The following is a 27,997-nucleotide window of genomic DNA, read 5'->3' on the forward strand; positions in this document are numbered from 1 at the left end:
GCATGGTTGGATTTATACTTCTTGTCCCCCAGGCCAACTTTCTTGTTTCACTCATCGCATTTTCCAACATCACAGTGTGCTTACCATTTTGTGTTGTATGTGCTATATCTGTATACAGACCATCTCTTCAATATGCAGCTCCCTCTTCTGTGTACAGCCCTCATTTGCCTTCCATGTCCATTAGCCCTCGATTTCCATACCCTTGGGAGATAGATCTGCTAGGCTGTGGCAAATATGGCTTTTGCAGAGATCTAACCTTGATTATCAGGTTCCCACTTCCAGTACAGAGCTGTCCAATTTTTTTGTGTACCAGTATATGTTTTGTAAGTCGCTCAATCTCAGGTTGCAATCATTTGTATTGGAAAACACTTCTACATGGGACCCTAACAGTAGAAACGTTTAATCTTTGTGTCACTTGGGGTCCCAATTTATGCATGCAGCATAATGTTTTCTCATCAATCAGTCGAATATTATCAGATTGTTATACTCACCGGGCCCCGGGATCAAGCTCCAGCTTTTCAGAACGCCATCCCTGGACACTTTTGGTAATGGTGTGGACACAGTCCTTCAGCTGCGGCGGTAGGTACGCACTCTAAGAAGTGCAAACGTGCCTCTGTATTGCAAGTGTAGCCATGGTTTTGGGACTACAACACTGGCGCAAAGGCCAGGGTATTTAAACCCTGGCCAATTGCCGCTCAGTGCTGATCAGTCATTTTAACAGCCACAGCGTGTCTCAAGCCGTTTGTGATTTTTCTCACACAAGTCAGTCCTGTCACGTCAGTTCAGTCAAGCCAGTCAGTCCTGTCATTCAGCCTGTCCCATCAGTCCAGCCTGTCAGTCCCTCTATCATCGGCCAGTCCTGTCATTCAGACTGCCCTGTCAGTTATGCCTGTCAGTCCAGTCATCATTCAGTCCTGTCACATTTCAGTTCCTCCATCAGCCAGTCCTGTCAGCCCCGGTCAGCAGGTCTGGGTGGCCCATGACGCCAGGTGAAGCAGGTTCATCAGGTGGCATGAGCCATGGAGCAGCATCCTGTTCGCTAGTATCCACGGCTGCTGTAAAGAGGAAGGAAGCAGGACAGAGGTTCCCTGCAGCGGTGATATACAGAAAGTAAGTCATGCATGTCCTACTCTGCCTCTCTCTGTCCAGCCAGCCCTCCCATCCAGCAAGAGAACACCCAGCAAAGCATAGCCCCCAGCAAAGCAAAGTGCCCAGCAAAGCCCCCTGCAAATCACAGAGCAAAGCAAAGCCCGGCACCCAGCAAAGCCCCCAGCACCCTGCAAATCACCCAGAAAAGCCCACAGCCCTCAGACCATCATGCAGCAAATCGCCAAACAAAGTGCCCAGCAAAGCCCCCAGCAAAGCAAAACCCTTAGACCAGCACCAAGCACATCACCCAGCAAAGCCCCTAGAATCCAGCAAATTACCAAGCAAAGCAAAGCCCTAAGCCCAGGACCCAGCAAAACACCAAGCAAAGCTCTCAGACCAGCACCCAGAAAATCACCAAGCAAAGCTTCCAGCAAAGCCCTAAGCCCAGCACCCAGCAAAGCCCCCAGCAAAGCAAAGTGCCCAGCAAAGCTCCCAGCACCCTGCAAATCACCATGCAAAGCAAAGCCTCCAACAAAGTGCTCAGCACAGCAGCCAGCAAAATACCAAGAAAAGCAAAGCCCTCAACCCAGCACCCAGTAAATCGCAAATCAAAGTTTCCAGCAAACCCCCCCCCCCAGCAAAGCTAAGCGCCCAGCAAAGCCCCCAAAACACAAAGAATTGCCAAGCAAAGCCCTCAGCCCAGCACCCAGCAAAACACCAAGCAAATTCCCCACTAAAGCCCTCAGCATAGCACCCAACAAACCGCCCCTCAAAGCCCCCAGCAAATCGCCCAACAAAGCACTCAGCAAAGCAGAGTGCCCAGCAACGCTTTAGGCCCCGCATGTGACACTCGCCCCAGGCCCCGCATACTCTAAGGTCACCTCTGGTCTAGATCCCGGGGGATGTAAGTTGAAATGACCTCTGTGCACTATACTCAGGGCCGGTTCTCTCATAAAGCAAGGTGAAACATTTGCATCAGGTGCAGAGATTTCAGGGGCAGCATTTTTGTACTGTGTGCACCTTCCTGATGAGGAACGGAGTGACTGAGGGTGAGCAGTTTATTTGTCACAGACTCACAGCCAGCCAGTGTGTTGTTGTGTTGAGCTGCAGCATGTCATTTGAGAACATTATTGAAGCACAGTAAATTGTCAGGTGCTGTGCGGTCATTCCAAATCGTGGTGGGAGGCGCATCCTCACAAGTTTGCCTCAGGCAGCAAAAAGTCTAAAACAGGCCCTGCCTATACTCAGAGACCTCCCAGTGGCTACCATGAGTCAGGCTCGGGGTTACCACTCTGAGCCACAGTTTTCTGCCTCGAGCCTGACTCAGAGGTACCGCCAGGGAGGTTGATAATGCCTTTTGCAAAACCCCCCCCCCCCAAAAAAAACTAGATTCCGAGTTATAAGCTACTGATATGATATGGCAATATAAAAGTCAATCCTGGTCGTCACCTTCAACACTCCAATCCTTCCCATTGGTACTGTGATGCAAAGGGCTGCTTCACTAACCAATAGAGGAGCTCAGGAGCTTAATTCCCTTTACTTCTAGTATGCCCCCAGCAGAATTACTGAAAGCGTCATTTTCTTTGTCTATGTAGCGCAGGATTGTGACAAGTTTGTTTAAAGTGGATCTTCACGCCAGAGATGGAACAACACCAACAATAATTATAGCGAGCTGTCAAGTCATGAAGTAGTGAGGACCAAGGTGGTCTTTATTGCCTTCACTTTTACTTTTTCCTCCATCCTGTGACTTCATATCTCTGAGTCCATGTTCTGTATGCATTTTATGTTGTCATATATCATTGTCACATAGTTATTTGGGTTGAAAAAAAGACACACATCCATCAAGCTATACCAGAATATAAAGTACAACACCAGCCTGCACCCTCACATACAGTATCCCTGTTGATCCAGAGAAAGGTGAAAAACCCTTACAAGGCATGGTCCAATCAGTGGTGTAGCAATAGGGGTTGCAGAGGTTGCAACCGCATCGGGGCCCTTGGGCCGGGGGGAGCCCTGTAGGGCCCTCCCTCAACCATAGTATTAGCTCTTTATTGGTCCTGTGCTTGTAATTATCACTTCTATAAATGCTTTAAATGATAATAATCATTAACAAGCTTGTTCCCTGTCCCCTTCTTGCACCTCTGACACTGTGTTGTCCTTGGCAGGTTTTGGTATGCCTTATCAATTGTGATGTATAGAGTGTTTGGGGGGGGGGCATGTAAAATTCACATCGGGGCTCATAGCACCTTAGGTACGCCACTTGGTCCAATTAGCCCCAAAAGGGAAAAAAATTCCTTCCCTACTCCAGATGGCAATCAGATAAAATCCCTGGATCAACACCACCAGGCATTACCTAGTAATGGATGTCTTTCAATGCAAGGAAAGTATCTTCTAAGCCCCCTTTAATCGCAGATATCGAATTTGCCATAACTGTGGCAATGCATTACTCTTTTTAATTACTCTTACTGTAAAGAACCCTTTCCTAAATAAATGGCTAAAACATTTTCCTCCATGCACAAATCAAGTCCCCTAGCCCTTTGTAAAAGCCTAGGGACAAAAAGCTAATCCGCCAAGCTTTTATATTGCCTTCTCTAATTAACATGCGTTAATGCATTTTTTCTCCAGACTAAATAAACCCACTTTATCTAACCTTTCTTGATAAGTGAGACCTTCCATCCCACGTATCAATTTTGTTGCTCGTCTCTGCACCTGCTCTAAAACTGCAATATCTTTCCTATAATGTGGTGCCCAGAACTGAATTCCATATTCCAGATGTGGCCTTACTAGACCTCAATCACTCCCATTTAGTTGAAGGTGTCATTAATAAAATGTGCCACACAAATTGTGTTATGATTCCAAGGTATGTTTCCCACTAAAATCGGAACCTGTTGTGAAAAGATATACTAATCCCTTCCTTCTACACAGCAGTCCTAATGCCGCAGCTGCAGGTATTTGATGTTACTGTCTAACATCACTTACAGCTGTGATTGTTAAAAGCAAGCTTCAGTTTATGATCACTATTTTACACTGTTAATAGTGAATGGAGCCATGTCCAGAAATAGTGGCTGGAGCCACAATTCCTGTTGTCAGTGTCCTGGAACATAACATGAGTGGGCCTGCTAGCATTTAATGCCATATATAGATTCATTTCTCACCTGACAGGTTCTGACCTTAGCCAGGAGATCCACCTTAATTAGCCTGATAGTGTGATTTTTTTCAGCCTTCCTTTTCAACTGTACAAAAATCTGAGGACAGACATTGCCTGTTATTTGTTTAGACACATTCTTTATCCGGCTGCTGGAAATGGTCCAACCCTGTTTTATGACGCAGTCGACACTCTAGGCACTTACCTGGTTTTCCTCATGGTTAATAAGTATCTACCAGTAGATAAAAATACATCTAAAAAGTGTATCTTATGTTGCTGCAGTGCTTTACCAGTTGCACAATAAGGTGAAAGTTTTTTTTTTTTTATAATATTAATCTTCGAATGTTCATATGGGTTCCAATAACGTCTTTAGATAAAGACCTGAGCTATATTGACTATTGCGTAGAAATAGAAACTAGACATTAAGGCAGGACTATATCAAACAAAAAAAGCAAACTGCAAAGTAAATGTAATAACAATGATTAAATCCTTATTTAAATTACACAGGGTTTTTGTTTTGTAACATTTTTTTCTCAGTGAATCAATTACATTAGTGAAAAAATTAAAAGCAATATATAAGAATAAACTTCAACATAAAAATGTGCATCGTCAAGTCAGTGCAATGATAAAGGCTTTCTCCTGGCCTGTGATTAATATACAAAAATAGTATAAACAGGGAAAAGTAGCATAGACAGTCAGTCAACAATACAGAAACATACAGCAAAGAAGGGAGCACCGAGAGTAATATCATAATGTAAACCGGAGAGAGTGTGCATTTTGCCATATATTTACATACATTTTTATGAACCTCATCCCAAAGAATTGCCCCAGATTAGGGTATCATAGGTGCCCCAATCACTGTGTCCAATGACCTCCTCACGCCATAAATAGAAATAATTGAAAAGGAAAGACAGAGACAGAAAATAAAGACATGCATCTTTCTCATAATAGGAGATCGACACTAAAGCCAACCTGGGAACCAGAATCTAGTTCACCCCAAGTCCCCACAGGTCTGCACCCTATTCCCAGCAAACTCAAAGGCTACATATCGTTCACAGAAGTGCAGAACAAGTCCTGAACTTCAAACTCACCAAGTCTTCCACAGCACAGTATCAGGAGTGATGCTGATAAGTTGTTGTCTCATCATACAGGGGAGGCCCATGCTTTGGGCAGCTGGTGCCAAAGAGGACAGCTGGACATGGAAGAGGGGTTGCAGCACATGAAAGAGAGGGCAACTAATAAAAAATGGAGCTACAAATGGGGAGTAACACATGAAAGTGGGGAGTTGCTGCCCTAAGAAGATGTTCAAGACAGCAAGAAGCTGCTGTACATGAATGTTACACATGGAAGAAGGGGCTGCACATGGAATAAGAGGGAGGCCTGCTGCACATGGAAGAGTAACATCAAGAAAGTTGGCCTAGGGGTGGTAAAAGTATGAATCTGGCCTTGATATGATAGGAAAGCAGATACTTTTCACTCCATAAGCTATAAATTAGTGATGAGATGTAATTTCAAATTTCCTTTATTACGACACAAGATTTGCAATTACGACCCAAAATCTTAATTATAAAAAAAAATAGTCATTTGTAATTTTGTGTCGTAATTTCATGTTAAAGCGTAATTTTGTGTTTCATTAGTAATTCCGTAATTTAGCTTAGTTACGAAATTACGAGTAGGGCAAAATCATAATTTCATGTTTGGTGTAATTTTCAATGTTTAGGATTATGATTTTTCCATTACAATCGTAATCCTAATTACGAAAATTACGCTAAATTTCACAAAATTGTAATTAGCACATTATTATCATCGCTACTACAAATGTCATCTGTGTTGGTTAATCATGGGCAGAACATACAAATTTTACCAGATAGTGTCCATTGTATGTGATGTACATGTAGAAATTTGCAAAAACAAAGTTTTGAACTGCGTTTTCCATCCACTTGTCATAGTACATTGATTATTTCACCATCAACGAACCAAACATTGATAATTTCACCATCAACAAAGCAATCTGTACTTCCTATCCAATCCAACTGATTATAAAAAAAAAAAAAAAAAAAAACTTTTTTCGGATTGATTAACCACTTCCATACTACAGGTTATTTACACTTAAAAACCAGAGCAGTTTTTACATTTCACGCTCCTCCCATTCTTTCACCAAAAAAATGATTGTTAGTTATCACACCTAAATGATATATATATTAATTTTTTTGTGGTTCAAACTATGCTTTCTCTGGGTGGTACTGTAAATGTATTTGCCAATGTATCAAGGTTATTATAACATTTAAACTATGTTCCTAGTACAATGTATGTTGACGATATTTTGTTTGGAAATATACTATATCAATAATTATAAGCCCTTATTTGCAAAAATATCAGTAATATACCCTCATGCTATACATATTAAAAATGCTGAGTCCCTAAGGTAACTATTTATGTATTTTCCCCAAATGCTGTCACTTTGGCTCTTTTAAACCAAGTGTTTTATTTTGGTAACTATGGGGAGGGGCAGAAGGGGCTAATAAATATAAGGGATGCATTTTGTAATGTATTATTATTTTAATTTTACTTTTTGTCCACTAGATGTCCCCACACTTCCTGGGAGCCTAGAACAGTACACAGGAAATGAGTGTGTAGGTTTTTACTTTCATTTTAATGAATAATCACTGTATTCTGGCTGGCTGATCACAGGCACTTTGATTGGCTTTGGCCATTCACCAATCAGTGCTTGGCGGGAGGGGTTTGCAACACACAAAAACAAGGAAGCAAACACATATAAGAACCTGATCTTGAAGTAAAGTTTTCAGGGACATACTGTATATATGCCATGCAGGGATCCAGAACTGGTTAAATTGTCTTGAATTATCACCTCTAGAATTGCTAACAGTCAATTTGGGACATCAGAAGGTTTATTTTCTGCCAATTCAATTACATTTATGTGATTGCTTGGGTGAGTGATCCTTTGGTAAAAATTTTACAAGGTGCTATGATTTCTGCAATATCACTGTGGACCGTTATGACCCATGCAAGTTTGGAAACTTTTGCCAGCTCATAGCAGAAGTTGTTTAAATATTCAGTGCAGACTTTCACAATCAATAATGTTCTCTAGCCCTGGGGAACTTTAGTAAATTAGTCTCTTTACCTTAGGCTATACATACATACGACATTGATATTGACATGTGACTGAATGGCATGACTGATCGCTTAAGGAGTGTTGATTTTTTTTACCACAATATTCATTGCATCAGACTTTGTAACATACTGCAATATCCAGTAAAGCCCTGTCAGGGTAAAATGTTGCCTAATTTGCTGGTGGCAAAATGCAGAAACAGCACCAGGTGAGGGGCAGTAGGTGGTTACACTTTGACTCCTCATTACATGTTTATGACTGAATTTTATGTTTTGTCCTTAAAGAGGAGCTGTTAGGTATAGGGTCTTAGAGAAAATAAACACATATATCAGTAGCTAAACATTGGCTGTACTTACATTACATATGCATTTCACTGTCCACGTTTGGATTTCACAGAATCTTTATATAGTATTTGCAGAGAATATTGCTCCTGACAGCTCATGGCAGGTTCCATGTTTGTCTGTCTCCTATGAAGCCAAATGTGTCGTCATGCCCTGCCTGCTTCCTGATGATTAGACTCACACAAAAGATCGGTAATGTAAAACACTACTGAGCAGTGAATATTAATTAGCCATGTGGCTAGGAACAATAGCGGACTCCTGCAGTGTACTCTGACCTGAGTTTTTTCAGTGCTGTGGGCTGCTGCTTTTGTAACATGAGCCCTGTAACTTATCACTAGCAGCCGAGGGGAGGGCCCCAGAATGCTTTGCTGTATGGTATGCGGCTCTCGGCTTCTTAAGAGCTTGGGTCTAACAGCTTTGCTGATAAGCACACATCAAAACTAAGAGAGATTTTTAACTTCAGTAGTGCCTTTTTGGCTTCCTTCTAAACTGTTTAACACAGGAGAATTTAAATTAGCTTTTGCAGCCTGACAGTTACTCTTTAAGCAAAATTAGCAAATTGGCTTCCAAAACTGAGTGCACATGGATGTTTTAGATGGCATTACCATGCTGGTATTCTAGCAGTCTATATTAGATTGGTAAGTGGTAACTAAAAACTGTCTGCTATTATCACCACTTTCACCACTGCCACCAAATGAAGACTGCCACAATCCAGCCACGCCGTTATGAGGTAGCTGCGGACACAGGACATTGTTTTACGAGCACCCTCAACCTCAAGCTTCATTACCGTCCGTGCAAAGTCAACCTACAAAAAGCTAATTGAGTTTTGCTGACCTATGAAATAAAGCGGTGTACAGGCTTAAATAATTTATAAAAGCAGTGAGTGCACCTGTATGAACTAACTTATTTGCCAGTGCACCCTGATAAATACTCTATAGGCTTAATGTAAGCATATCACTTCCTTCACCATCTGAAGAGTACGCCTACTTCTAGGAAAATGTTTTCATATAAAACAGCCAAGTATAAATTAGGAATCTATATTCTCTGACACTAAAAGGATAAGTAAACTCATAATATACAGTTCATTTATCCACCCACACAGCATAGCAAAAAAAGTTAATGACAGTCCCAGCATGGGAGCTACTGAAATGTCTGCTCACTCCCTTTCGCTTACCCTTTGACCCTCTCTGTTGACATGCTGTGGTGAAACAAAAGCACTTCAGGCTGAAAATGCTACACATTTTCCCTTTTGAATGCATAGTGCTGCTGACTTTACCAGCAAGATGGCAGCTCCCATGCAGGCAAAAAAATAACAACTTCAGAAATCCTCTATGGAAAAAAGTAACAACAGTAGAAACTGTTACCTCTAGATGCAGGTAATATCACATTTGAAGTATGCTTTAGGTAATGGTTCACTTAAAGAAATATGTCACATAGAGTGTACTTACTACATACTGTAGACGTGTGTAATATTATAAATGCTGCCATTGTTCAGATATTTATAGACAATTGATATGGCCACCATTTCATATAATTTCGGAAAATAACTCCCATCAATACTGCTTTTGAGGTGGTTGTGCTGATTCTCTGCTTCTAATAGCTGTCTCTTAATCATTGACAAGGAACAATTTGGAATATACAGTATATTAGCAACAGCTTTTATGCTTAGACTGTGTGTGTACTAAGAGGCCCCAAGGCGACATTGTGTAATTTGTTGATGTGCATGTTTAGTCTTATGTGCTATTATATTACTTTACTCTGTAGTTTTTTAAATTGCTTCTTCCGCTATGTGAGATCTAGCAGAGTTATCCAAGTTTGACTCACAAGTACAGCCTTGTTACAAGTTGCTGAGCTGATTGTTATTATCCAATCATCACAAAGACCACATCTGCCTACAGAACAAGTATGCAGATCAGGTGTTCTAAATCTATCCACGCTCTGCATGAATGTTCTAGGTGTGCGAAACTGCTAAAGTCGGAAGATCAGTATCACAGCCGCATAGCTGGTATTTATGGAAAGGAAACAAAGGCTACAACCTCCATATTCCTGGCAGTTTAGGTTCCCTTTAAAGATGTTAGTGAGATGGATAATCCTCAGTGTTGGAGGGACTGTCAGCCCATGGCTGCATCCTTGATAAGCGGTAAAATGCCAGTTGAGATTCTTCTGTGTAGTAAATCAAATATTTGTTTTAAATTATTTCAATAGCTCAAAAAAGGTCATGTTTAACCGAAGTCATGCGTGGCAAGCTGTGTTTGTTTAAATGGCCCACTGAGAGCACGAAGCATGCCTTGACTGAAATAGTACAGTACGCTAAATTAACCAAACAAGTGACACGACATAGGGCAAAGGAAGACAGTGATACCTGAAAGAGATGCACTAAGCTCTGCTTATATGTAAATGGTATCTTAACAACCCCAGTGCACAGTCAAAATAACTACAGTACAGCAGTTATGAAGGAAAAAAATACATTTTAAGGAATTCTTGTGCCTCTTTCAGTCAGGAATATATAAAGGTATGAAAAAAAGATCTGTGTGTGACCAGTCCTAAGAGTTCATGTCTGCAGTCTGGGACAGGAATGAATATCTGCATAGAGATTGTATGTTCTCTCTACACCTGCATGGGTTTCTTTGGTGGCTCCACCACATCCCAAAAACAAACAGAACACTTTATTTGATTCACCCCAGAATTGGCCTTAGGGCTGGTTCACACTGCAAGTACTTTTGCAAGCACCAGTGATTGTTAAAGAGCTTGCTAATGTAATGCCATGTGTGATTTCTAAAAAATCACATTGCTCAAGTGAGAACATACACATAGCATATTATTAGCAAGAGCTTTTCAAATCACAAGCGCTTAAAGGACAACTGTAACGAGAGGGATATGGAGGCTGCCATATTTATTTCCTTTTAAACAATACCAGTTCACCGGCAGCCCTGCTAGTCTTTTTGGCTGCAGTATTATCTGAATCACACCAGAAACAAGCATGCAGCTTATCTTGGCAGATCTGATGTCAGAAACACCTGATCTGCTGCATGCTTGTTCAGGGTCTATAGCTAAAAGTATTAGAGGCAGAGTATCAGTGTCAGGGACTTACCTCCAGGATCCAGTGATGCGGCTCTGCCGAGAGTCAGCCGCGTCCTGACACTTCCGGGTTGGAGCAGATTTCTAGCGCGCACGGCAGTCCCCGCATCCTTAGCAACAGGGGTGTGCGCATGCGTACTCGGAGGCGGACGCAGCCGTTTTGATGCATCTCCTACATTGCTAGGAGATGCAGGACGTAGTGTCAGCTGACATAGTAGTCAGCTGACATTTAGGCAGGGCTGTGTATGTGGTCAGCTGAATGTTATCAGTTGACTCATAGGCAGGGATGCTGACATTTGGTTGGTTGGTTGTTTGGATGTGTGGCCGGCCACTGATTGGATGGTTGCTGTATTTAAGGCTGCTCAGTGCATTCACTCATTGCCCATGATAGCTTTGGCTGCGTGCTTATTGCTGGGTGCTCTTTTGTTGTATTGGATTTATTTGTGTACTGACCTTGCCTGGAAACCGACTACTCTCTGAATGCTGCCTGTATTGACCCTTGCCTGGATAACCGACTGCTCTCTGATTGCCGCCTGTACCGACCTTTTGCCTGGAATCTGACTACTTGTTGACCTCTGCCTGGACCGACCTTGGATTGCCTGATTCTGATATTGCCTGCTCCCTAAGTACCTTGATATCTCTGATTTTACGTGTATGAACTCGGATTGTTACTGGACTTGCTCTTTTGTCTCCTGTCTGGTCTTGGTGAGGTATCTAGTTCACTGTACGTTCAGCTCCTATACCTTGCACCTACAAGGCCTGGGTGTAACCGAAGTCGGGTAGGTGTTGTTTCCCTACCTCCCATTCAAGCGGTGACGTGCCACATGGGGTGAAGAAGGTGGTGTTAGATTGGGGCATAGGAGCTGAGCTATTAGCTGATATCTTGCCAGGCCTGACATTCAGCAGGATAGCCAGGCAACTGGAATTGTCAAAAGGAAATAAATATGGCAGCCTCCATATCACTCTCATTACAGTTGTCCTTTAAGGTGGCGACACACGATACAATTTTTTACATTTCTTTTCAAGAATTACAATCAATGTTTCTGATTGATTGTAACATTTAAAAAATGTACCACACATGTGCTCAATTTTTCCCCAATAATTAAAACAAAGGATTGAAAACTCTGAAAAAATTGCTTGGGTCTATTCATTAATAAATTCACAATGTACCCTACACTATTCAATTTTCATAAAAATTGTTCAGAAAAACCCAACACTTCAGATCGACTTTTGGTTTTTCAGAGCAACCAAACATTTTTATTGAATTGCTGTAAAATTGGATCATTTTATTGTATCGTGTGGGGCCACCTTTAGAAAAACGCATGCAGTGTGGACCAGTCCTGAGAATCTGATAGGGATAGGTGACTATGATCATGGTAGGGATTAGATTGTAAACCCGTCCGATGGACAGTGACATGACTATATACCCTGTAAATAACACTGAAGAAGATGTCAACGCTATATAAATACACCATCGTGATTGTAATAGCGGTCAATAGTAAGGGTTGTGCACAGATACAGTGTGGTTCTGTATTTGTAAGCAGAGGCGTAACTAGAGGGGTACAGTCATAGCTCATGCCATGGGCGCCATAGCACCATGGGTGCCATCACTGCTTCTGTGCTGCGCTGCCTTCCACTGTGCTGTGCGCTGCCATGCCTGCCCTGTGATGCACCCCCATACCTGCCTCTGTGCTGCTCCCCCATGCCTGCCCTTGTGCTGCACAATCATGCCTGCCCCTGTGCTTCCCCATCACCTCAGATCAGATTAATTCTGCTTATCTGGGCAAAATGGCTACTTAACTTATGTACCTAGGGTGCACTTGACTTAGTGTTAGAAAAGAGTGCAGATAGTGAATAAGGGGAGATTTCCAAGAAAGTAACTTCTGCAATATCCCAAGCCAAAAACTACAGGCAACAGTAACATGTTATCGAGAAAGGATGCTGTTTTTAGAGGGGAAGATGGCTGGGGGGGGGGGGGGGTGCAATTTCAGTGTTTGCCATGGGCTCTATATCACCCAGATATGCCCTGTTCGTAAGTAAAAGATTTTAAGAAGCCAACACAAGATCTGACATGGTGGACCTGCCACTCAATTAATTAACTTCATACAAGGCTGGTACTGCTGCTGTATTTCTATGCTCTCAAACAAAAGTCCATATAGAAAGTTTTACCACTCAGTGAAAAATTGATTCCAGGCTTTGTATCAAGTGTGTTGCAGCTTTAATAGCCATTCAGCAAAATGTGCAGCTAACTCAATGTGGTGGGTGGACAAGGATCTTTGCTAATGGTGGATTTAGGTAGCATAAGCTTTCTCACAAAGCTGAGATCACAGTGACCCTGACCTCCAATGACTAACACAAAACTACAAACTGACATCAACCATCAGGATTCTTTCTGAATCCCCAGCTACATATTTTTTTGCTTTCTGACATGCCACAGAGAGAGTAGAGTGTTTGCAACAAGGAGTTGACGCTAGAGATCATGGGAAGTGTAGTCCTGCAAACATTATAAATAAATGTATTTTGCAACAGTCTGAGCCCTGATACAATAACCTCTTCTTTACTGGAAAACAATGAGCCATATACAGTAGAGTGTCAGTTATTCAGCACCAACGGGACTGACTGATGTCGGATTTTGAAAATAGGCCTAGCTAATGCTGTACTATACCCCACTCTATATACATACCATGAACTCTGTATTAAATGGTAAAATACAGTATTTAAAAGTATATTAAAAATGATATTAACCTTGGGGGACAGTGGCTTAGAAATAGGGGGTGCAGAGGTAGCGACCACATTGGGGCCCTTGGGCCAGAGGGGCCCTTTCTCAAGCACAATATTAGCTCTCTATTGGTCCTTTGCTGGTAATAATCATTTCTATAGATGCTTGAAATAGTAGTAATCATTAATAAACTGTTTCCCATCCCCTCCTTGCACCTCTGACACTGTGGAAATCCTTGGCAGGTTTTGGTGTGCCATATCAATTGTTATGTATGGAGTGCTTAGGGGGTTCCATGTAAAACTTGCACCAGGGCCCATAGCTCCTTAGCTACACCACTAATGGGGGATCCATTGAATCCAGTATTTAAAGGGACTCTGAAAACAACTTAAAAAAGGAATATGAACTTACCTGGGGTTTCCTCCAGCCTGTAAGGTCCCTTGGCATCCTCTAGGCCACCTCTGTTCTTCTGCTGGTGGCTCCGTTAGTCACACAACTTTGCCAAGAGTCGTGCGCAACTCTTTTTTTCTAGAACCGTGCATGCTTAGAAAGCTAACACCAATGGGCGCACAGAGTTGCACACGACTGCCGGCGAAGTTGCGCAGCTAACGGAGCTGCCAGCAGAAGAACAGAGCGAGTCCAGAGGACGCCGAGGGACCTCACGGACTACGGGGCTGATGGAATCCCCAGGAAAGTTCATATTCCATTTTTAAGTTGTGTTCAGCAGAGCCCACAAACCTAAGAAGTTGGCTTTCACCACTGTGAGTACATTGTGAGTACTACTGAGTGATCTGTATTGGTTGGTTGAGACTGCTGGTTAGTTGAGTTCTGGATAACCAGGACTCTGTTGTTAATCACATATTGCAATCTTAACAGGAAATTAATATTTTGCAGGAAAGAAAAACTTTCAGTTCAGCTCTGTACACTGAAAAAAGTTTATTGGTCAACACTATTTCAGATAGCTTACATGTTCAAATTATAACACTCATAATTAGTGAAGACTAACATGGCACTACCCATAATGCATCTCAGTGTGTGAAACCGTGAGCGAGGAATGCATCCACAGAATCATTAGTTCGACTTGTTTTCAGCCCCCCCAATCTTGGTTGTGTGGGGCAAATAGGAGAAACAGTATGATGAACTCAGTCAGGTCAGTGAAAATGTGTTCCTGTTATTCCTGTTGAAAGGAAACTGTGTAATATCTACTAGTTTTCTTTGTAGACAGTAGCCATTAAAACCTGTGTTTGTGGCAGGAAATCGAGGAACATATTTTATGCATTGCATGAATTGTCAGAATTAGCAGTATTTTTCCAGGGATGCATGCAGGGGGTTAAACAAGAAAGACAACTTCAGACACTTCAAGTTCCCTAAGAGAACCAAAAAAATGCAAACTGTCTAGTTTCTTTTGTGTGGGAACCGGCAGCGCATTGGGGTCACATACCTGAATTAACCTCTCTTGTACTGAATTGTCACTGGATGAAGTTCACGTTCCATATCTTTTATAGCTGCTATGTAAAGGGGAGAGAAAAGTTCAGATGCAAGATTTTATGATAACCCTTATATGCTTTAACAAGTCGTATATAGCTTCAGTTTAAAGGAGATGTGTCAGTGGGTGGGTGGATCTTTTTATCAGGTTGGTTTCTTCAAATTCTTTTGGAACCAGACCCAGGCCCACATGCAATGAATTTTTTCTCTTGAGTTTTCTCCTAGGTGTTATTTTTACAACTTGTCATAAAATGCCTTTTAAGTCTACGACAAGCAGGAAAATACGTAAAATAAATTTGATAGTACTTTTTTCACCAACATTTGGATACTTTTTCATTTGTTAAATGCTGAAAATTTAGTTTACAGAGAAGATGAACATTTTCTCCTAGGAGATAACTCAGGTGAAAAAAATGAATTGCATATGGCCCCCGGATGTGATGAGGTACTAATAGTCATCCATGACACACGATGGATGTGTTGCATCAAAACTACTGTATGTTGTAAAGCAGTGTTTCTCAACATTTTATTGGTATGTACCCCTTTTAAAACCCAGTAATCACCAAGTACCCCCTAGCATAGTAAAAATTATCACAAGTACCCCTTGACAAATATATATTTGATTGTAGTACATGATAATTGGTTCTAAACAATTTCCAAGCATTTACTATTGCTTTTAACTAGCTAGAATGTTAACTTGGTGTTTTTTAAATAAGATTTATCATTTTCTAAATCTCTACATTTTTATTCTTGGTTAAGTATATCAAGCCCGAGTACCCCCTGTAACCATCAGAAGTACCACACGTTGAGAACCTAGGTTGTAAAGTACTAGTACATGTATGTGCCCTTAGTCCAGTGGAGTAATGGGTCTACATTTCCAGAAAGTGAACAATACAAACAATGCAATGTGCTTTTCTGATATTTAGTAGTAGTGGTTGTAGATTGCAGAAGACTCAGTTCTGGCCACTTTCATTGGCTCCTGACCCTGTCCATCAATGTAAGCCAATGGGAGTTCCTTACATGAAATCAGATCCTTACCGGCTCGCAGGGCTCTGCCGTCATAGAGACGGCAGGGCGAGTAAGCTGCAGCGGGAAGACAGCAACTAGATCTGCGGGAGCATCGAAAGCGGCAAGAACGTGTGGTGGCAATGATGTGAAATTTACGCCCTGGCAGGTATTAAAGCATCAAAACAGGACGTAGATTTCAATCATCGCCATCCGGAAGTGGTTAAGAGTGCCAACATCTGAGGGCCCCATGAAAGTTTTGCCAAAACAGCCTATGGTCTGTTCAAGTTCAGTCAACTTATTCCTGAGATAAACTATGGTTGCTAGCCAACATTTTGAAATTGATCTTTTGCAATTGGTGAGTTGTGTTTTTATTTTTTTATAACTTATTATGATTTGCTATACTTCTGTTCATGTTTCATACATTTAATAAACAAGTAGTGATGTGGTAGCACCCTCTAAAAAAATCCACTTGGATGTGCCTGGCTGATAGTCCAGCAGCCCTCTGGAGCAATCAATAGGTAAGCAAAGAAGCAGCCGGCACCATCAATCGTAAAGTTTCTGCTCTTTTATTGCATGAAGGATTCCAGCAGTTAAAGCAACGTTTCAAGGTTGCACACCTCTTTATCAAGCTTGCTAGGAATCAAGATACACACTAACTGACAGTATACAGCTTTATATAATACACATGATCAACAGCATCCAATAGGATTCAAATCTAACTGCCCCAATCATCACAGTCCTATGCTGGTGGACCTGATGGGGAACTTAAACATAGCTGTCCTGATAGGCTGCAGTATTGTAGAACCACCCACCTGTCCAATCTCTCATTGACCGACCAGCCTCCGTCCCCCTGGGTCCGCCGGACTTGACAATGGGCGTCCACCTTCCCCGCTGAACGTGTCAGGCGAATCCCCCATGTGTATACACGCGATGGGCGGAGCTGACGCTCCGTCCCAGCGTGTCTCGGCGGACTCAGGAGACGTCAGCGGCTGTCAGCCGCCGACGTCACCAGATGGAAGGGGGAGCGGCGCTGTCGGCCAATCAGAGTCCTCCTACATGTATACAGAACGTGGCAGTCGCCTGGCAACCGTGAAAACACGTTGTCAGAGCGACGCCACCGTAATACGCAATACACTGGTAGTAAGCATTCCATAAACAATCACTAAATACAATCCATATATAGACATCAACGCAGTATGGAGGCATAGCAGAGGCAGACAGAAGGAGAGAAGGAAAAGAGTATATAGTAACGAAAATAGAAAGGCAAAACAAAGAAAAGAGAAAAAAAGAGAAAAAAGAAGAAAGAGTATAAACGAGAGTAGGGGGGATGGCCAGTGCCAGCATACACAAGGATCAGAGAGTAGAAAAAACAACATCATATTATGTCATAAAATCGTCTACCAAAGTAACAGATGTCAATACATTCCCACCAGATTCCACTATGAGCATATATCCACAATTCCAATAACATGCAACCACAGTTCTATACATATAGTAAGGCTGGGCTCAATGGAGTATTGAGTGCAACAGTCTATATCAACACAATATTAGCATAAAATTTTTTTTATAAAAAGGGTGATAAGTCAAGTTCCCTATTGAGTCCTCTCGGCTCCATTGTGTCCAGCCTTTTGATCCAATACGCCTCCCTCCACAATAGCTTCTTAATGCGATCCCCTCCCCTCCTAAGGGGTTCAATCCTTTCAATGACCATAAATCTGAGTTGGCTAACATGGTGGCCCATCTGTGCAAAGTGGTAGGCCACCGCCTGGTCACTCAGTTTCTCTCTAATTGCATGTTTATGAGATGATAAACGTTTTTTAAGTTTTTGTGTGGTCTGGCCAATGTATAGTAGGCCACATGGGCATTTCAGAGCATAGACTACATAGTCTGAATCGCATGTATGCCAGCCCCTAATCATAATTTTAGTGCCCTGGTGAGGGTGGAATAATGATGGGCCCTTAATAACCGAGCTACAATGTACACAATTAAGGCAGGGAAAAGTCCCTCGCCTCTGTGTCTGAACCGTATGGCTGTCAGTATTCACATCTGCATGTACCAAACGATCTCTTAATGTAGGTGGTCTTCTATAGGATATAAGGGGGGGATTCCTAAAGTGTTCAATCTCGGGGAAACTGTCGGATAGCAAGTGCCAGTGACGTTTAATAATTTTAGATATGGCCGGACTGTGTGTATTGAATCTAGTCACAAAGGGGATACGACCTTGGATCTGCTGTCTATTTTGTTGTCCCATACTACGTGTATCTACCCTAGCACGTGCCCTTTGCAGAGTCTCAGTGGGATACCCCCTATTCTCAAATCTATGTTGCATCTCATCAAGTCTAGTCCCACGTACATCCTCATCCTCAACAATATGTTGGATTCTCTGAAACTGGCTGATCGGCACAGACCTCCTAGTGGCCCACGGATGGAAACTCCCGAAATGGAGAAGGGAGTTCACATCCGTGGGCTTAACATAGAGGTCGGTAGCCAACCTATCGCCATTACGGTATACCAATGTATCTAAGAAACTCACTCGTTCAGTTGAAGAGTGTATAGTAAGTCGTATGTGCGGGCATCTACCCATCAACTCAGCAATAAAGGTCTCCAGGGTCGAGTGTGGCCCCGTCCACACGCAAAACACGTCATCTATATATCTATGCCATTGTCTGGCGTATTTTTGGAATAGTGTGTTGGTGTATACGTACATCTCCTCGTACACCCCCATAAAAATGTTAGCGTAGGACGGGGCCACATTCGACCCCATGGCTGTACCCCTGATCTGTAAGAAGAAGTCATTATCAAATCGAAAATAGTTAAACTGCAGAACGATTCTTAATAAATCACATATAAATTTAATCTGTGCAGCCGAGAAATCCGATGCTGTCTCCAGCATATAGTGTACTGCCTCTACACCCCCATCATGTGGGATGGAGGTGTAGAGGCTCTCCACATCCAAGGTGACCAGAAGGCATGGGTCATACAACGGTTCCATATTGCGAATGACATTTAATAAACTAAACTTCACTAAAAAGGGTCTTTCACACTCCCTGGTAGTCCACTACTTTTGAAACAATGACCTATGTTAGCTGTTGTTGATATGTTGGGCCTACTTGGTCCTACATAGGTTAAGGTATGTTTGTTTATACCTTGTCGATGTTGTAAAAATTGAAAACTTTCAATAAAAATTTACCTGTAAAAAAAAAAAAAAAAAAAAGCAGGTGGTCACACACAACACAGGAAACTTGTGATTAGTCAGATGCACAAATCACATTCGTAATATTGGGGAACCTCCCCAGCACCTGTGCAGAGTCTCACTTAATTCAAGTAATTTTTAATTGACATATGACTATATTCCAGAATTAAAGGGAACCTTAACGGGTACACAGGCATCTCAAAGACCAGAGGAGATAACTGTGTAAGGATCCCTCCTGTAGCGTATTCTGTCCGTTGCAGTGGATCTGCAAACGGACAGTTCTGGCTTATCTGCTTGCATTCGGTTGTACATTTGCAATGGGTCTCATTGTCATTTGCAATCACTCTGCAGTTCTTGGCAGCTCAGGATGCTGTCTTCATTCCACCAATTGCTTGTTGCAGCTGAGCTGCGGCCAGATAGCCCTGGATTTCCTGCATGCATGTTGTTACATAATACTGCATGTATTTCTAATGGGAGTCCTTTGCATTCACAGCCAGCTAGCAAATGTAATCAAGCCAGCTCATGATTGAGTGAGTACCATTCAGCTGTGTGGAGATTTGCATACCTGCATCCATTGGCTGATGCCAGCATAAAGGTCTGCCTCCCATTTCATACCCCGCCCATCATAGTGGTCAGTACGCTGATCTGCTGGGCACCTTGTTACTCTGTATAGTTCTGTTATTGTATTTCTATGCGACCTTATCACTTGTGCTTTAGCTAGTTTTTGATAAATATATATGCAGACTTGCTAAAATATATTTATCTGTTGGTTGAGCCGTTTGTTATTTTTCTTATTATTGTGTATTGCCTAGTTCCATGCTTGATGGACGTTCGCTGCATCCTCGGTGGGTCAGTGAAGCCCATTATCCAGATAGCTTGGATTCTGCCATCACCACGTTGGTGACTGGTAGTATTCCTGCTACTCTAGTTTCTGGGAATGTAACTATAAGCTGCAGTTGCTAATAGTTACGTTCTATCCTGTAGTCTTGCCTGGGTGGATGCTTGTTGGTGACTGTTGTTAGCCTGCTTGCTCTGCTTCTGAGGACGTGACTGTGAGCTGCGGTTGCTACTAGTTACGCTCCAATCCATAGTTCTGTCTTGTACCTGTCTGAATGCTTGCTATCGCTAAGACAGAACAGTGCGAACTAAGGCAGCACAACATCGCACTGCGATTAACCCCTACGTATGACAGTCAGCAATCATCAGCATTAGCCACTCCTCCCATCGCTCCACCACAGCAGCTCCCTTTTGGAAATCCCTAGCCAGTCCAGAATCAGATTCAAGATACTGTGTCCACAAAACCTGCCCAACCTACATTTCCAAGCTTACCCAGAGGTACACACCTAGCCGCTCACACCGCTCCTCCAATGAACTTTATCTGACTGCCCACCGTATCACCCAATCCCATGCTCGCCTCCAGGACTTCTCAAGAGCTGCTCCAACACTATGGAACTCCCTACCTCCCCCATTAGGGTTTCCCTCTCCTTCAACATCTTTAAGAAAGCCCTCAAAACTCACCTTTTTACTCTGGCCTACCCCCCTCACTATTGCTTTAAACCTGCAGCTGAACTCTGGTCCCCTACCTTTCCTGTCCCCACCTCTCCCTCTAGATTGTAAGCCTTTGGGCAGGGTTCTCCTCCTTATGTCTCCTTCCTGTTCACGTACCTCCATTACCGTATACCCATCCTATGGATCTGATTGAACCCTTGAGTGAACTCGACTTGCCTAATCTCCATGCTCCCATCTATTGACTGACTAAGCATTACCTTGTACTCATACTGTGCTGCATGATCTGGTTTGCATGTATTCCTGTACTGTCTTATTGCTGTAAGTCACCCCTAAATATTGTCTGTGACCTTAACTAATGAACACCTCTGCGTAATATGTTGGTGCTTTATAAATGCAATAAATAAATAAACATAGAAAAGAAGCAATTACCCCCACATATAAAATGCTGCACTGACCCCACATATATGATACAGCAATTACCTCCACATATAAATTGCAGCATTAACCCCACAAATAAAATGCAGAAAATGACATGATGGTAGGGATTAGATTGTAAGCTCCCGAGTACAGCTAGAGACATAAACAGCAGCAGGTGGGCGAGCACCATCCCCAATATAAAACAACAATCCCGCAATTAAATAAAGAACCAGAGCATGCAGAAGAGGCATGACATCAAATTGAAACCATAAAGAACCTCCGATTTTAGTTCGAACGCGAACTTCTGCAAAAGTTTGCAAACATGCTAACTTTTCGTACCGCAATTGACTTCGATGGGCAGGCAAACTTTCAAAACTTCAAACATTAATTCTGGCCCAAAGTGATGGAAAAGATGTTTTAAGGGGTCTAACACCTGTAGTGGGGCATGGCGGAGTGGGATACACACCAAAAGTCCCGAGGAAAAATCAGGATTTGACGCACAGCAGCGTTTTAAAGGCAGAAATCACATTGCAATGCTAAATTGGAGGCATAAAGTGCTTTAAAACATCATGCATGTGTGTACATCAATCAGGTAGTGTAATTAGTGTACTGCTTCACACTGACAGATCAAACTCATTGTGTAACGCACCGTAGTAGTGACGGCTGTGCTGGACTGGTGCGCACCATGGCAAGAGTGCAGGCAGGGTCGTAACTAGAAATCACTGGGCCCCCCTGCAGAACTTTGGATGGGGCCCCCTTCCGCCAGAACAGAGCTCTCTGGGAGAGGTAGAGATGTTGAGGGCTGGGCATGGTACAGAAGAGCCTGCTGCACACTGAATAGGGACTGTCTACAAATCTTTGTCTGCAAAACTTTGTATGATTCATTATCAGTGGCCGAGCAGATGCAGTCATTAGAACAATTGTGCAGAGAGCAGAAAGTTTTTCCTCTCCTTGCCCTTAGTTGTCAGTCTCTCAGGATGGGGCCCCCTGTGGCTTCTGGGTCCCCCTGCGGCTGCAACCCTTGCAGGGTCTATTGTTACGCCCCTGAGTGCAGGCCATGGCGGTTTTCAAGCCCATATGGTCGTCAGGCTGAGGTAGCTCAATGACAGAACAACAGTGACTGTCCAGCTGATCGAATTTGGTCTGTCCACAATGAAGCAATGACCTTATTATCTTGGGTGTGCCCCATTGTGATACGCAAGCCCTTTCACCGCGGCAAGGTAACGATCACGAAGGGGAATTGACACATGTACATGCCTTTTGTTTTGTTGTTGCAGCTCAGTGCAGCCAGAAAAATTAGGCAGGCATGTGCATGCACCAGAAAAAATTATCATTGTTTTTGTTAGCGGCCGCTGCTAGCAGCGGCCTTAAAAATTCAGGAATCCACCTGGAGTCCTGGACCCTGTTGGTGGTGGCGGAGAAGGCAGTCAAGCGGCCTGCAGGCAGAGATGCTGTGTGGGGACTGGGTACCGACTTAGTCTTGGGGAAGGCAGTCACACGACGTGCAGGCAGAGATGCTGTGTGTGGGGACTGACTTAGTATTCGGGCAGGCCTGACCGTGATTTGCAGACCATGTGGTCAGTTGGACCCTTGATGCAACGCTCTGTGCCAGAGATGACACCACTTGCCTTTCAACATCACGGTACAGTTTGGGTATCGCCTTGTTTAAGAAATAATTTTGGCATGGTATCTTCCACTGCGGTGTGCGACTTTTCTTTTGTTTGCTGCTCTTTCTCAGGTGGTCATCCCATTGCAGTTTGTGCTTTGTCATCATGTGCCTTCGTAAGGAAGTTGTCCCTACGCGGGTCTTGGTCTTTCCACGGCTCAATTTGCAGTGGCAGAGAGAACAGATGGCATTGCTCTCATCTGAGGCAGACACACAAAAAATGTCCACACTACTGAGCCCTGGGATGATGTTACTTTGGTGGTGGCGGCCGACTGAGTGTTAAGTGGGGTTCCAGAATCAGAGCAGGAGGAGGAAGATATGTCACAGTTCCGTGCGTAAGCTGAGGAAGATGAGTTGTTCTGTGTTAAATAGTCAACTACGTCCTGACAATGTTGGGGGTTGATGGCACTTGTCTTCTGAACACTGTACTTTGGTCCAGGGCCACACAAAATCACGACAGCACGACCTCGAACAGACCTGCCGAGTGGCCTGGCTCTAGCTCTGCCTCTGCCTGTTTTGTCCATATTTGGGGGGATGAAATGAAAGGTATGCACTGACTTGACTAATACAATGTGCAGTCGCACAGGTACCGTGAACAGGTATGCAGTGACTGCTATATAACACTGCGTGCTGTCACGCAGGTGCAGTGAACATGAACAGGTATGCATGGACTGGTATTACAAATGTGCAGCTGTCACACACACACAGGTACACTGAACAGGTATGCAGTGACTGGTATATTACACTGCATGCTGTCACACAGGTGCAGTGAACATGAACAGGTATGCACGGACTGGTATTACAAATGTGCAGCTGTCACACACACAGGTACACTGAACAGGTATGCAGTGACTGGTATATAACACGGCGTGCTGTCACGCACGTACAGTGAACATGAACAGGTATGCATGGACTAGTATTACAAATGTGCAGCTGTCACACACAGGTGCAGTGAAAAGGTAGGCACTGAATGTGCTGGGCCTGGCACAGTATAGCAATTAGCAAGGGCCAGCTGCGACTGACAGGGCTGTATATGCAAGTGTCAGTGGGCCACACACACAAAAAAAACACATCACAAGAACATTAGCTCTCAAAAGAACTGTTTTGGAGTGCTCTTTAGCAATAAGTATCAGCAGGGAGCAAGCTAACAAGCCTAACAACAACCTAACTAAACTTTCTCTATCTCATCTCCAATGTTTCTCCCTTCTCTCCCTAGTATCTGAGCACACAGAGTGAGAACTTGGCCGACGCAGCTGCCTTATATAAAGGGGGGGGGGGGCTCCAGGAGGGAGTATAGCCTGATTGGCTACCATGTGTCTGCTGACTGTGATGTAGAGGGTCAAAGTTTAGCCCAATGATGTAGTATAAGGGGCGGGTCGAACTCACATAAAGTTTGTGTTCGATCGTGAACACGAACACGCGATGTTCGCGCGAATAAGTTTGCATTCTAGCTGTTCGGGCCATCACTAAGGGTGGCAGGGCACACATATAGTCAAAAATATATATGAAAAAAAAAAAAAATATATATATATATATATATATATATATATATATATATGTATATATATATATGTATATATATAGATAAGCTGTATAAACAAGCAGGATATTTAGAAAGGTTCAAAAAGTGCTTTGTGCATATTGTACACATTCAAGATTCAAACTGTTTGGGCAAATGATCTATATATATATATATATATATATATATATATATATATATATACAGTGCAATCATGCAAGGAAATAATTAAATGCATATATATATAGACACAAGAGGCAAACCCAAGAAGGAATGGGTGCCCAGAGAAATAGAGAGTAAGAACAACCTGTCCTGGAGAGGAAGGAGCAGTATTGAGTGAACCCAGAAACAAGGATAGTATATATCAACCGCAAAGCAGTGAATAATGCAAGTAATAGGCCCCAAACAATAAAGAGGGGAGATGAATGAAGTGAAAAAAGTGCAGCCAAAAATATATCAGAGTGCCAGAGAACGTGTGGATAGAGAACCTTACCAAAATTACCGGTGTTCAGTCCCCACCGCCGCTATTGCGATTCACCAATAAACACTGGCTTCCTTAGTTTTGTCTACAGCTAGCGTCATGGCGGCAGGGATTAGATTGTAAGATCATCTGAGGACAGCTAGTGACATGATTGCATGGATTTGATTGTAAGCTTCTCTGAGGACTTTTGGTCCAAATCTGTAGTGTTCCCCCACATACGGGAGGAGTGGGGAAACGCTGCCTATCTAACTAGTGGCTTGCTGTCCAGATTACACATTGGAGTGAAACTGGGCAGCCGAATCCCCATAGCCTGGATGGCATTCAGTCAGCAGCTTCACAAAGCAACGGGAGCTACGGCCGAATTGGAAACGGCCACGGCTCCTAATGGAAATGAGCCCTAAGTGATATGATTGTACAGATTAGATTGTAAGTTCCTCTGAGGACAGCTAATGACGTGATGGCAGAGATTCGATTGTAAACTCTTCTAAACACAGTTTTCAGCAAAGTCACAGAATGTTACAGTCCTTAATCTCAAAATGTACAAAAAGAAAGGTCTAGCATAAAAATTATGTAAATTATACCACATTACATAAGTGTGAAATTACACCTTATGCCAGATTAGCCATTTTCTTTAAATTATCTTTATTTAAAACAATACAAGTTACACAGCTATACTAAAGAGTATGAAATGTGGAAAGAACAAAGAGTTGTTATCCACGACATGCACTTTCAGAAATCCAGTACATAGCACAGAGTTATTGGAATCTAGTACCCTACTGCAGTGTTTCTCAATATTATTTTTTTGTTCTCAATATTATAGCGTGATTGCAAAGTTCCCCGGTCAGCATCACTTGTTAAGCAGCAAGTGGTGGGGAGGGTAGAGTCGGACTCGCGGAGCGGCACATCAGGGGATGTCATGTGACAAGGCTGTCAGCAGAGCTGCAGGCAACATGTGTAAGTTGCTTGCTGGCTGCTGCTGTGCCTGTGATGTGTTTGCTAGGATTGGCATTTGGCCAGGCGAGGACTGGGACCTTTTGGCCTGGAGGGAAAACACAAACTAGAGGCCCATTTTTACGGCAGCCCCAGCCCAAATGACGTCAAGCCCAAATGACATAACACACGTGCAAGGATACTTGAGGGACAGCATGACAGGTAATGTATAATGCACTGTAACCGCTGGGCACATAATATATTTTGAGGGACAATGGCCGGGGTTTCCATCACATTCATCGTTCATGATTATTGCACTTGATCAACATGAGATTTCCCAGCATCTCAGATCAATACATTCAACTAATTTTCACCCGAAAACAGTCCAATCCTTTATTGGGCATGCTTGTGGTGGAACAGATTTTCATCTGATTCGATAATAATTATCGAAACGGTTGGTAGATCAGCCAGCCCTAAATCATTAAATTAAAGGCAGCCTGGGGGGAAATCCCCCCTTCCCCCCTGGCCAGTCCTCCCCTGCATTTTTCGCGCGTGGCAATCACTGCCTGCCTGCTCCGCCAGCATGTTAGATTGTATTTCACCCCCACGTAGGCGGTGGGCCACGTGTCCGTAAGTCACATGACAGACGCGGCCACCCACTGCAATCTGCAAATGTGTGCAAAGTGCAAACTCTGCAGGGAGGACAGACTGGCTACCTGCTGGTGCTGTGCTTCAGATAGCACTTAATGGGCCAGGCTGGCCAGCAGGCCGCAGGAATCAGGATTACTGGTAGTGATGGAGGCGAGTGCAGCTGCAATGGCATCCTGCATTGTAGAGCAGTCAGCGCTTTGTTTACTGGCTGCACACACTGACTGTACACAATGTTTATTGCCCCTCAGCCGCCCTCAACAAGGGTAATTTATCTGGCGCCCTAGGCCATAGCCTTGCCAGAAATCCAGCCCTGTATATTCATATGCTGATCTGTCATGTTTTTGCTTGACACTTTCCATTTCCAGAAGCCTTCAGAAGTCTGCACCAAGGCTTACATTTTTATCTTCTGTATTTGTAGTTATTTTAAGTTTTCAGAAACGTTTCATTAACTTCAGTAAAATATGTTCACTTAGGCCACTTAACAGCAGTTGTAAAAGGAAATCCCAGAATGCCTTGCAAGCCTGTCACAATGGTAGTTTGCTGTATTTGTAGTTCCACAACTAGCAGAGGTGTACAAGCTGTATAACTGAAAACAAAAGTTTGCTTTCTTAGAACAGAAACAATTTGCGATAATTCAGGTTGGAGTGAGCTTGAGATGTCTCCCAGTGCATCACTGCTGAATATATGCAAATTAACCATTGTTGCCCTTAGAAGCTAAACATACCTCCAGAACCGCTGGAATGCAATGATGTGTCACCTTGTTAATTTGTACAGAGCCATAATAATCCAACATGCATACAGACTGTTTCGGATTGTTTGATCCTCATCAGTGCATGGCATGGATTAATTTGGCTCTATGGAGTAGGGCTTGTAACACCGAGAGGTACAGACTAACCAGCAAGCTCAAGGTGAACCAGAACTCATTGGAGTGGGGCTACAATGGTCCTAAAAGCCCCCTTACTAAAATGCTATGGAAAACAAAAGTTTGCTTTCTTAGAACAGAAAGAATTTGCGATAATTCAGGTTGGTGTGAGCTTGAGATGTCTCCCAGTGCATCACTGCTGCATATATGCAAATTAACAGTGTATAACTGAGGTATACAGTACATGTTATTTTTAATAGATCACTTATCAAGTTTCTGCACAGTAGAAACATAAGTTAATATTGTTTCTGCCTCCCACACTTGTGGCTAAGTATCATTATGATTGTATGACCTATCTGTACTCTAGCTGAACGTGTTAACTGAGCAGTAGGTATCACGGAGTTACTTTTTAAACACAGGAGGAGGAGCGAGCCAGGTCAGGTGCAGGTCAAAGCGTGGAAAGAAAATTTGCTGAAGAAGCAGAATCCATGCCAACAGTCAAAGCCAAACAGCAACCTGGCTGCTTAAAGGCACAGCCCGCAGCTGGCAACAGTCATCTGTCGCATCAAGTCTCAGGACGGCACAAATGCTAAGTAAAGACTGTATCACATGACTGATCATTTCCAGGGCCTGTGCCAGGTTTCTGTGATTTCGCCCTGGAAGTTTTTGTCTGTAGAAATGCATCTGGTTGTCATATGAAATACAGGTCCTTCTAAAAAAAATTAGCATATTGTGATAAAGCTCATTATTTTCTGTAATGTACTGATAAACATCAGACTT

At 43.0% G+C, this 27,997-nt stretch overlaps 1 protein-coding gene across 4 annotated transcripts in view; it reads left to right on the forward strand.

Moving 5' to 3' along the window:
• Positions 1 to 27,997, forward strand: part of GRB7 (growth factor receptor bound protein 7) — a 437,163-nt gene that overhangs the window by 296,625 nt on the left and 112,541 nt on the right. Inside the window, exon 1 of one of the 4 annotated variants that reach the window (XM_068262982.1) lies at positions 6,847 to 6,867. The exons of the other annotated variants lie outside the window; for them this stretch is intronic. The gene's annotated coding sequence lies outside the window, so the exon portion shown is untranslated. Of the gene's footprint in view, positions 1 to 6,846; positions 6,868 to 27,997 lie in introns of those variants that run through there. 4 annotated transcript variants of the gene reach the window in all.

This window comes from Hyperolius riggenbachi, chromosome 12, assembly GCF_040937935.1.
Source record: "Hyperolius riggenbachi isolate aHypRig1 chromosome 12, aHypRig1.pri, whole genome shotgun sequence".
Lineage (NCBI taxonomy): Eukaryota > Metazoa > Chordata > Amphibia > Anura > Hyperoliidae > Hyperolius > Hyperolius riggenbachi.